This window comes from Bemisia tabaci, chromosome 4, assembly GCF_918797505.1.
Source record: "Bemisia tabaci chromosome 4, PGI_BMITA_v3".
NCBI lineage: Eukaryota > Metazoa > Arthropoda > Insecta > Hemiptera > Aleyrodidae > Bemisia > Bemisia tabaci.
This window is the reverse complement of record NC_092796.1, coordinates 7,039,517-7,051,964: the sequence shown is the minus strand read 5'-3', so window position 1 is coordinate 7,051,964 and position 12,448 is coordinate 7,039,517.

The window sequence follows — 12,448 nt, the reverse complement described above, 5'->3', positions numbered from 1 at the left end:
TGAACAAACAAGATGGCCACATGGTTCCAGACATGTAGAGATCTCCTAATTTCCAGCCTCTGAGATGAATTCTGAACAATTTTTGATGGATATTTTTACCATAAATTAAACTTTTTGGTGATTCTTATGAACCGGTAACAGCATAAGCAAAACGAATTCCTCTTGGTTTGTTTACATATTGGTCCATAAGAGTCCCCATGGAAATCCTAAAAATGCGATGAACCAATCAGAGAGCGGTAGGTACAGACATGACACTATTTTTCTTAGACAAGTACTCTTGAGCTAATTAAAAGTGGATATAGTGGTTTTAAAATACCTCAAGTTTACCTAACTCTTTCCTATTATTAAATGAGAGATAATACCAAAACTGTCAGAATTAATACGTAGATGATGAGTGCCCAAAAAACCAGAGTGACCGTTGCTATAAAACAGGATCTTCTCCTTCCAATGGATCATAAAAATATCAGTTGAAATTTCGATCTACTAATATTATAGTAATTGCACCTGCGCCCTGCGGGCACAGGTAGTGGATTCAGTAATATACACGGAGAAAAAAACTTCGTGCGTGGGACCCGAAGTTTAGGTCATATGGATCTCTGAGGTTTTCGGATTGAGCGTCTGAGCACTTTAGGTCCATCTGCTGAGGTTTGGATCACACATCTGAAACTTTAGTTCTTACATCTGAAGTACTTCGGTTTTCACATCGCGAAAAACTTCGGTTCTCACATCCGAAAAACTTCGGTTCTCACATCTGAAGTACTTCAGATGTAAGAACTGAAGTTTCAGATGTGTGATCCGAACCTCGGCAGCTAGACCTAAAGTGTTCAGATGCTCAATCCGAGAACTTCAGAGATCCATATGACCTGAACTTCGGGTCCTACGCACGAGATTTTTTTCTCCGTGTAAATGCAGTAATCTCAGTACGAATAAGGTACCCTACCTATATGTTAGCGAAACAATTTCCTCGAAGGCGAGACGGGGCTCATTGCGTGGGTTAGGCCCAACACTGAACAACTCGTCTTCGGCAAAGGAATCAATCCGCTCCAGGTAACTCGTTCCGTTCCTCATGTTGAAGTTATTGAAGTGAAATATGTTATCGTTCACGACAACGCCCAGTGGAAAGCTCTGAGCAGGAGGAGTCTCCTATGTCCCGGGATCATTTGTACCATGTCTCCGTTCGCCACGTCGGCCCAATGACGGAATTTAAGGACGCAGCAATAAGATCTGCCAACGGCCTGGACAATTCGCTTGGGGAAGCCACGCGCGCGTCTTCCGGATAGAGCCGCCTGCGGGTTTTCCTTTGCAGACCACGGCGAAGAGGAGGCCCTCGATTTCGGAGCGATGACTACGAAATCCGTCGGCCAAAGAATGAAGAAAACTGTACACAGATGTTCTGAGTCAAAATTCAAGGCAAACGTAGCTATCTAGAGATTGATTTAGAGAGAGTTATAGGGGGGAATTTGGAGATGAAGATTGGGGGTCTAGCCTAGAGAACATGTATGGACTGCATTTTGCAATTTGGAACTGTAAATTCTGGCCCGGTTTAAAAACAACGCATGTGCCATTAGTTTCCCTATGCACATAAGTGTTTTTTCAAACGAGTTAGAAGTTATAGCTCCAAATTGCAAAATGCAGTCCATATATGGATTGAATTTTGCAATTTGGAACTATAAATTCTGGCTCTTCTGGAAAAACACTGATGTGCATAGGGAAACTATTGGCACGTACGTTGTTTTTAAACCTGGCTAGAATCGGACGTATTTCTATCAAACGGAACTAAGCGCCATATGGGGAAGAGGGTAGAGGGGGGCTCGGATTGGCGGCGGAACTGGGCGTCGGGCTCATTCCATCCTGAACTCACAATGCTTTTCCATGGCGCTTAGTTCCGTTTGACAGAGCGCGCTATCCGGCATTCCAAATTCCTCAAAAGGAATTCAAATTGGCGCTTAGTTCCGTTTGACAAAAATACGTCCAATTTATAGTTCCAAAGTGCAAGATGCAGTCCATATATGTACAGGGAGGGTACGGACGGACAGATCAGAACAAGGGGCTCTTGGAGCCCAAAAGGGTAGACAACCTTCGAACACGAAAATGTCGCTGCCAAAATCCTTAGATTCCGACATCAAACCAAGAAGGGCCAAGAATGTTTATAGATGAGCGTTCTTCCGCAAAAATAAATACACTTATGCTAAAACTACACACTACACTGTAAGTCAAACAGGGTCGGACTGGCTCGCATCTAAGGGCGTAGACCCTTGGCTGGTTAAAGGGGCGTAATGTGATATTTCCTGATGGGGCATCCCCTTCGTGGAGAGGGGTTCAGAAAATTTTGGCAAAACAGCACAAGTTTACGATATTTTCAGGTTTTTATTAATCGTACTAAGTAAAAATTGTAAAATTGAACGTATTGAAATGACCGACAGACTTCTGAAATTAAAAAGAACATAAAAAATTAAAAGCCACTGGACGCATCCAAGCACCATTATTTCCATAAGAACCGTGTCAGTGCTGCGCTTTACACGAGCTTAAAACGTGGGTCTAAAAATCCATCCTAAAAAAGAATCAGGCAAGAACCTAAAAAAAGAAGAAAGAACGAGTATCAACACAGCCGACGACAAGAAATACGTATTCGGGCCTCTTTTTTAACTTTTTTCCCGAATCTGAGCGACCCCTCATTGGCAGCATATAGCAGAGCATTGAGAATTCACGCTTCGCGTCATCGCGCTTTCAATTTTTCAGATGCAGTACGGACGTCCATCAAGTACGAATAGTTGTATCTCTGTGCCGTCGTTAACGCGCATCCTTTCCCTAGCTCTATTTCCATGTTGTGTTTGTTTCCGTTTGTCTTATTTGTAATGTTGCTTTAAACTAGAACAGAGCATTGCGAGTTCACGACTCACGCCATCGCGTCTTACATTTTTCATATGCAATGTGGACATCCATCTTTCGATAATAGTTGTATCGCGTTTACACTTTAGATGTCTCTTACTTTTGAATTTCGAAATAAATTAAGGTTAAGTTTGTCGAGATATGCTATGACATGTCCAAATCAATAGTCATTTTGAAAAGGAAGAAATATGTTTAAAGGTCTCTCATGAGGTCTACATAATAAGTGTGCGTATGTCTAAAAATCAAACCGGCTATCGTTTTCTACGGGAGTTACACATAGAGAATGAAGAAAGGGGATGATAAAGCGCCTGTATGTCAACAAAAAGGTGACAATTTCACAGAAAAGTGTTTACGCTTCAGAAAGTAGTTCTTGGACCTCTGTTCACCACTATGCGTAAAAGCATCTCCCTTTACTTCTAACTCTCCCTTCTTCCGTTCATTTAAGAAATTTTCCGCATCTATTCTCGGTCGTAATTTGTCTTTTCTCTTCACATTTTGCTATCTGTCAGAGGGGCGCTTTTTTGGCGCGCCAAGGGGGCGTATCTGCCAATGGCAGATTGGCCGTATGGCCAATCGGAGCCTGAAGTCAAACACGTGCTTTACAAACGACTTGCCAGAAAAACTGTAAAAGTAAATCACTGTGAATATTTAGGATTCTTAGGTTGGCTGCGCTTTTGGGCCCTAAGAGCTCCATGACCTAACCTCAAAATTACCGGCGTGTCCGTGCTTTCCAGAGACAAGAGACCCTCCACTAGTATCTTGGCCATTGTGGAAGCTTTTACTTTCGGGACTTCAGCATTCTACTGTTGACTTACCTACGTGGTTGATGTTTAACAACGTGTTGGCAGTTTCGTTTTGCAAACAAGTCGAAAATGACCGAAGTTTGCGAAACTTGTTTGGCTCATGACGTCACCCGAAGCTCATCATTGACCATGTAGGTAGGTCAACAGCCGAAATTGAGGTGATGACTGTTGCTCCCTAATAATTGTCCATAAGGAACTGTTGAATCCCGAAAGTAAAATCTTCCACCTGTCGCTAGGAGGCATAGAGTACATAGAGTCGTAATGTAAATGGGAGAGCTGGCGCCATGTTCTGCTCGACGAGTTCCGAGCCCGGTGTGCGCCGAGTTCGGGTCACTTTTTCGATACATTTTCGATCCAAAATGGCGGTGTGGAATACATGGTGATTCCTATCTCCTTCGTTGTTGTTGTTGTTGTCATCGGATGGCCGGGTACCCGTGTATCGCAAACAATCGATTATGTATCGAAAAAGTGACCCGGCGTCACACAGGAGTCTCGGAATTCGGGACATGGAAAATGCTTAAAAGTGGCGCCAGCTCTCCCAATTACATTACGACTCTATGTACTCTATGCTAGGAGGCCAGTGGAGGGTCTCTTGTCTCTGGTGCTTTCCCTGTTTGGGTAGTCTTGTTCAGTGAGGTAGAGGATAGGTGGGTCCGGGAGGCCTCCTCCAACAAATTTTCCGAAAAAAACACTTTTTGTCTCTGTTCGAGAGAGGGAGGCAATGGGGCATGCTACCGTGGCGTGGCCCCCTCTGACTTTGATATTGTAGCCATCCTGCTCAATGCTCATGTTACTCATGAAAGGAGTAAGTGCAGTTTAACTGTTAGTTAACAACTAAATAAAGTTTCTTGAAAACGGACCAAGTGGTGTCGGAGCGGAAAATTTTACGGAGCGAATCCTTCGTTTCTTTTAAAAATTTTCAGAATATTTCAAAACGCTCTCAGAAATTGATGGAGAGAACTTTCTTGTTTATTTCTGAAAATTATAAAATGTTTTCAATTAGAGTAAGATAAACATGGAAGTATTCAAAATCCGAGATTAGCTTGATCTCCATGATTTAAACGATGTGGTATAAAAGGAGAGTACCTTCGCAAAGTCCAGCAATTTTGAAATTTAAGCATGTGTTTTTCAAGGCTAGCCTCCGCGCCGCATTTTTGTTCACGCAAAACAATGATCGTTTAATATAAATTGGTTTCAAGGGTTTTCACGATAAATGCTTATATTATATCATATACGTTTTATTATAAAAGCATTCTATATAGTCTATTGTGTAGAACTAATTTGGAACGAACAGGGACTTACCAATAATGAATAGACGAAGAATAATCATGACGGAAGATCCAATCCATCCAACTATCGACCAGTGCTGTAAATTTACATGCGTTTTGCCCACATGAAGACCTAATGCAGCATAATGATAATCATCATGAGGTCCATAGTGTATCAGAAATATTGAAGTATTTTCTTTAATTTGTGCAATTCAACGGGAAAAACATGTTATGAATGTTAATGTTTAGAATATTTACATATATATATCTATACTATAAGCTCCAAGACCTCCTAATTTTGCGAAACTGGTAACGCTTAGTTCCAGCGTTCTACCAAGCCGATTTTTATGATTTTTGCGGCTATCGACGATTAATTGTCTCTAGATAAGCCAACTCTTTTCAGATTTTCAAAATATGGCCTAGGTTTTTTATATTAAGTGGTAAAGTTGCGAATTCTCCCATTTAAACAATGTAAATTTATACTTTTTGTCATAGTTCGTTTGAGCGTTCTACCCGGCCGATTTCCAAGTTTTTTGCGGTAATCGACGGGTAATTGGCCCTAGATGAGCCCGCTCTATTCAGATTTTGGAAAAAGGACCCAGGTTTTTTTACAATCACGTTATAAAAGTGAGTGAGTTTTCAGAATGCTCCGAGACTGCTACCGCTATGCGCGGGAGGATGCGCAGTGGTCAAGGAGGTTGCGCAGTAGCTGTGTAGCCTGCGCATCAGCTCTACACTTATCTACACAAGATTCGCTCTAATTCCGTCAAGACGAGCGGTGGCCGAGTCGTCAAAGACGTCGGAAGCGTCCACTCAGATCATGGTGTGAGTTCGATTCCCACATCCGATATACTTAATTATTACCTGATTTGATCGTTGATTTACTGCAATATTTCATCAAGCAGTCATTCCAAAACGCGTCCTTTAGACTTCAAAAAAAAAAAAATGTGTTTCTTTATCATCAAAACCAAAATGTATTATATTCTAAGAGTAAAGGATATCTCATATCGTAATTTTTTAGGGGAAAAATAAAACTAACACCGATAGGAGGGTAAAAATAGGGCCGCGAAGCGGCCCATTGACGGCGCGAGCGCCTTCAGGGGGTTGGGCCGCGTAGCGGCCAGGGGGCGTAGCCCCCTAGTTTACACTAATATTACACATCACTAAGTGAATGGTTCTAACCGAAAAATTACTTGCGAACATGAGAAGGACACTATTTACGAGCTAAAATCAAATATTTATAACGATGAAACTTTCAGCGTCACGATTATCTCGACAACAATCACTCTCGTAGCGTACTTTTGAAGCATTTCTTTAGCATATTACCTCAACTGCTGAAATTTTTCGGTTTTAAGAGGAATTTTTTGCCTACAGCGTGGCAATGACGTCGCAAAATCTCGGGTGGTGCGAATATTTCAGTTTCACGAAATTTTGAAAAGCAACGGTAAAAATCTTGATTGACGTATCGTTTTAAAATTTTTTAAAACGCTTGTCCTTGTAAACGTTTTGACGTAAAGTAGAGTTCAGACCTGAAATCGACTTTCTAGGTTTGACTCCATAGAATTAAAGTGCCATCAACTAGTGACGCATAATCGCACAAAAAATGTACATTCGCCGTTGAAAAAGAAAAAAACCTCTAGTGCTCCGGCTTAATGAACGATGGTTTTTTCCTGCTCAAGACCTTTCCTGCTCAGCAAGAGCAAAAAATTTACTCTTTGATGATTTCAGAGAGCGAATTGAATTTCACTGCAAGGATTCCAAGCCAGGAAGAGGAAGAATCGAGTAACGTGCCGTTGTTGCACTCCAGGGAATTATGTGGGAAGGTAATCAATTTTTGTTTATGGCAATCTTTCTGATGCTGTTAACCTACTCCTGTATGAGGAATTTCGGTGAATTTTGCAGTTAAATTCCACGTGTGATGGTTCTCGCCTTTTTTTTGGAACTTACTCGTTGATCTTAGATGGAACTTACAGTCCAATCGTGTTCTTCAACTCAGATAGCCACGAGGTTTGTATAGTTACATCTAGGAGTTGCAATCAATGATTTATGTTCATTTATAAGTTAATCGATGAATTGAATGAATGCGCAATTAATTTGCCCTGCTTCTATTCTCGCCCTCTCTCGCCGGAACGTATCGGAGGTGAAACTGCAAAAACACGTACTTGTTTGCTGTGCTTCAAATCTAAACTCCCATTTTATTTTACCAATGGAGAACAAATCGACATGCTTGCTTGAAACTCTCACAGAATTTTCTTCACATAGAGAGAATTGTCAGGGTGGTTTTCAAGAAAGATATTGAGTATTTTTTTATTGTAGAGATTACTTATGACACAAAGTCCGCAGTACCCTGGTAAAAATTGGCGATAAGAGCTGTGTTTCAAAATACCATAGGAATTTTATAGCCGGCTAAAGAAGGCTACAGAAAATCATATAGCTGGCTGTGGAATGCGGAGAAAATCATACGGCCGGGCTATACGAAGCGATAAAAAATTATGCAGCCGGGCTATAGTTCCTATCGCCGGGCTTTACACTTTATCGCCTGGTGTTGCTTTTTCGCCATCGATTATAAAAGGCTGTAAGAAATTGTGTAGAAATTCGTGTGCTTTGGAAATCATAAGTTTGATTCGGAACCACCTTAATATTTACAAAACACACATTATATTTTCTTTTAATACATATTTTTTTTCATCGATTAAAATGAGAATAATCCATACAGGATGTGCAAACATTTCAAAATCATGAGTTGAATAACGCTGACTCCGCCAGATTAAACATTAGAGCCTAACACAAAGCGGAGCGGCGACGCACTGGCACCTACAAACCTAACAGGGATACTTCACGCATTGCGCAATGCGTGAAGTATCTCTGTTAGGTTTGTAGGCGCCAATGCGCATTTTGCGCTGGCTGCCCGCCTGCCTTGCCGCAGCGTGCCACGCAACGGCGCTTAAAGCAACTATTTCACACCAGAGGTATTGCACAGAATCATACGAAACTGAAGGCGCTCTTATATGTTAGGACTGGCAGGCATCCATCAAAAGTACGGAGCTTTTCCGCAAAATAAATCAAGATACTACGGCACAAAAAGAGAGCGGTAGTCCAAAAACTCACTAAGTCGTAGCATCCGTAATTAGTGACGTTTAGTATACACTTCATCGCCTGGCTGTTGCCTTTTCGCAATCGGCTATAAAAAGCTATAAGAAATGGTGTAGTCGGCTATAGAAGCTATTGGAAATCTTACAGCTGGCTGGAGGTCTATGGTATTTTGGAATGCAGATTCTACTGCCAATTTTTACCAGGGTAGCGCAAACTGAGGTAGAGCGTTTTTGCAGATTCATCGGCAATATTCAGATTTTTCAGCTCCTATGAGGAGATAGAGAAAGTATATGCTCTGATGTAGCGATAGGATTAAAGACAACATTGAAGTAAAATGAAACTACAAATTCACCTCCAGTGGTTTTCAATGAGGCTGCTCACTTGCGACATACGGTTGATTCTCAGTTGATGCAGGCTATGAGCGTATTGGCACGAGTTCGTTTTCGCATCAACCGAGAATCAACCGTATGTCGCACAAGTGAGCAGCCTCATGGATAACCACTGGAGGTGAATTTGTAGTTTCATTTTACTTCAATGGTGTTTTTAATCCTATCACTACACCAGAACATACACTCTCTATCTATCCCTATGTTTTATGAACACTTACGGACTGGGATACGAAAATTTTCAAATAGGGATCTGGGGGTTTTGGAGAACCAGCAGAAGAAGAATTACAGATTAAATTGGCAGGAGATGGATTGCATTTTGCCTCCAGAAGTAATACGCGAATAATTGACTCGGTGAGTGAGAAAAAAATTTCGGTCATACGAACCGTGATAGATGAACCGTCGTAACAAACATTTTCTTTTTTAAATGACTTAGACATGTTTTGAAAAAATTTTAGAAGAAAATTTGTTAATTTTCTTAACTCTAAAAAGTCTCTATTCAGAGTTAAAAACATGTTACTTAATATCGTTAATAACAATTATAAAATATGAAAAAAATCTAGTAATTACTTTTATAGCATTTCAAGTTGAATGTCTTAAAGTCGTTTTTGAGTTTTTTTTTTTTAGTTTTTCGTCCATTTCAAAGCAACGTATCTGAAATATTTTTGTGTTTTCAAAGACATTTAGAAAACTTCTTACATGTGTCATTGTATTATGAGGGTATATGCATGATGCGGTCATGAATAAAATTATTATTACTACCGATATGATAATCTGATGATCGAAGTCATCGATAAAATTATATCAGGCTTTAAAAGGAAATTCGTAACGTATTATTATTAGACAAACGCCATCATAGGGCAACAGGCTGTTGGCTCTCACTTGCATTCTAATAATTACGATTGCTAATTAGCATGACATATTACTTGCCGTGTAGAAATTTACTCTCTCCATTGGCAGTTTGCCCTAATTATTGATAATGCTTGTGTTGACAGCACAGAGGGCTATGCGCCTTGACAAAGTTGGACCATGGATTTGAAGTTGAAGCAATGAAGTACAGAGAGCCGGTTAAAATTATCACAATGTGGATTTAAAAATTCCCCTTGTCAGCAATGGAAATTAAAGGATTTGTGTTCTGCCTGACCGAATGCTTCTGAGGATTTGCCTTTAAGTAATTGTGTTCAGAGCGGCCAATTTCATGAGCGAATCCTTGAAGCAGTGAAAAATATCATACAGTGATGAATCATCATCAAGTTAGAGGGGAAACTGATGATTGGATATGATAATAATAATAATTGGATATCAATGATAACAAATGCAATGTTATAGAACTTCCTGATTTTTAAAATTTTTTGAGAGTGATTTTTGCAGGGAAAGGGAGGAATAAAATTGAAAATCTTTCAACTGGTTGAAATTCTCACCTTCTTCTTGCGGTAAAAAAGACAAACTCGATTTTCAGAGGACATCATCGACGTTTGCCATTTTTGTTTGATGAGGTCCAAAGAAATAGATAAGAAGAACAATTTGCATGTAAATAGTGCCGATGGGCGAACCAAACCAAGTAACTCAGTTTGCAATGCTGCAGATTTCTTCCTTTTTAATTTTTTGAAGGCTGACCAATCATCATTACCTATTGGGAAGAATTTTTTGTGATCAATGCTATTCGGCGGTACAGACCATCAGACCAGTGGTCATTCTTCAGAGTTGGCAACGTTGTTTTCCCTCCATTTGAATGCATGTAAAACAATCGATTTTTGGTCAGGCAGCTTGCCTCACCTAAAATCTAAAATTTCAATTGTTTGTAATAGGGGAAAAATAGTATTGCCAACTTGCAAAATCGCCACTGCATAAGACAAAGTCTTATTACCAATGCATATGACGTAATTAGTGCGATAAGTATCAGTAATTAAGAATAAATTCAAGGGTAGAAGAAGGCATGGTTTGCGGTGTTGTAGCATACGTCAAATTCTTTAAAAGAGAGCATAATTCCAATCTAATCAAACAAGTCCTTAGAATGGGCGCCAAAATTATCATTATTTTTCGTTTTAGTTTTAGGAGCTAAAATTTAAATTGAGGGAACCTGGTTCCTTTTAGCATGAAAGGAGCATTAAAAGTGCTTAATTTCCTAATGAATATGTCCGAAGAGAATCTCATGGAAAAAACATTACACTTGTTGAAACCCTCAGAGACCAACTCCTACACGTGTGAAATGAAGTTTGCATTACGTGAAGTCTAATGAAATACGATTTTTGTCAACCCTCATTTAAATTTATTTAATGAGTATTTTTAAATGAATATTTTCAGCTTACATATGGATTTTAACTTTTTTTGATTTGCGAGTATATCCTGATTAATATCTATACATGAAACAATATACGAGTTATGACGTAACGCTTTATTTTATTCAAATTAGACCTGAAATCTTCCTGAGATGCCAACTTGCTTTGAGTTTCTGAACCATTCATTCAGTTCAGATATTGGATTGGTGGATGTTAAAACCTAATGAATCTATTGTTTGGTGAGCCCTTTGCTCCTAGAAGAATACTTATGATCTATGATTCATCATGATAATGGACATGTTTGGTTTTGACATCCTTCGATTAATTTACTGGTGTGAATATCGTAAGCCCATGATCAGCGACGAAGCGTGAATCATCGGCTATCAATTTTTTACCATTAGAAAGCCATTATCAAGAATCGATTTTTAATGCATACCCCGATAGTCGTTGCTTTTCCATAAGTTTAAACGGCAGATCAATCGATTGATCGCAAAACAAGACAAGTCGCTGACTTGAGCTGTGGATACTGCAACTTTTTAGGTAAAGTTCGGAATTAAGATTAGTATGAATGATGACCCATAAAAAGATTAAATGCATCTCTAGTAAAACTGGACGTATTTCTATCAAACGGAACTATGTGAATTATGATGTCCTGTTATGCATTAATTCTTATGGCTCTCAGGGCTCATGTCTTAATGCACGTAGTTCCGTTTGATAGAAATACGTCAAAATAAAATATAATCGATGATCTTCAGAGCACGATAAAATCCGCAATCATTTTCCAGGGAGTGTCGCCAAATTGTGATATGTTTTTGCTCCTATACTTTGACTCTACGTTTCAAAATAAGCGATTCTTCTCAACGTATAGGTTCATATCACAATTTTGCCATTCTGTCTTGATGATTTTTACAGAGCTCTTCGTGCCTCTGAAGATTATTGATGACATTTATATTTACTAGGGACAGAGCTCATCTTAGGAATTTTGATCTTTCTGGAAAACTCCAATTCTTTAGTTCAGAGAAAACACTGACCATGAGTCAAAAATATCAATTTTCAGTTTTCGATCGTATATAACTCAAAAAAATTTGGTCAAAATTTTAAGTCTTATAATTTATACTTTTGATGATGCCACGAGTGTTATTGGTCATCTCTGCGGCTAACAGCAACGCCGGAAAACTTAAGTTTGTTTCTCCCAAGATCTTCCTTTATCATTCTCTCAGTGGCGTGGCGTGCTTTGCGATGTATCGATTGTTATTCCATTTAAACCTATGGAAAAGGATCGATAACCAGGGTGTTCGCAGCGAACACCTTAATAATCGATTCTTTACCACAGGTTTAAATGGCAGAACAATCGATACATCGCAATTCACGCCACGCCACTGCATTCTCTTACTCTAAAAAAATGAAGTTAAGTAAAACAATCACATTTACTATGCTTTGTTTCAAAATCTCATCTCCTATTTTAATTTTTTGGATGAAATCAATCAACATCCCCACTTGAATATTGTTCAATTTTTTCGGACCCAATGAAAATTATTTCCAAAAAATGTTAAGCGAAGCTGAGGGCTACTTTCCTCCGAAGAAATTAAAGTAGGAGATCAGATTTTGAAACATTGCAATGTACATGTAACTGTTTTGCTTGACTGCTCAAATGATCTTAAAATGTCAAATTTAATTTTTTTTGGTGTGTTCTTTGCGTCAAATGACGCATAACTAACCCTCTATGCTAA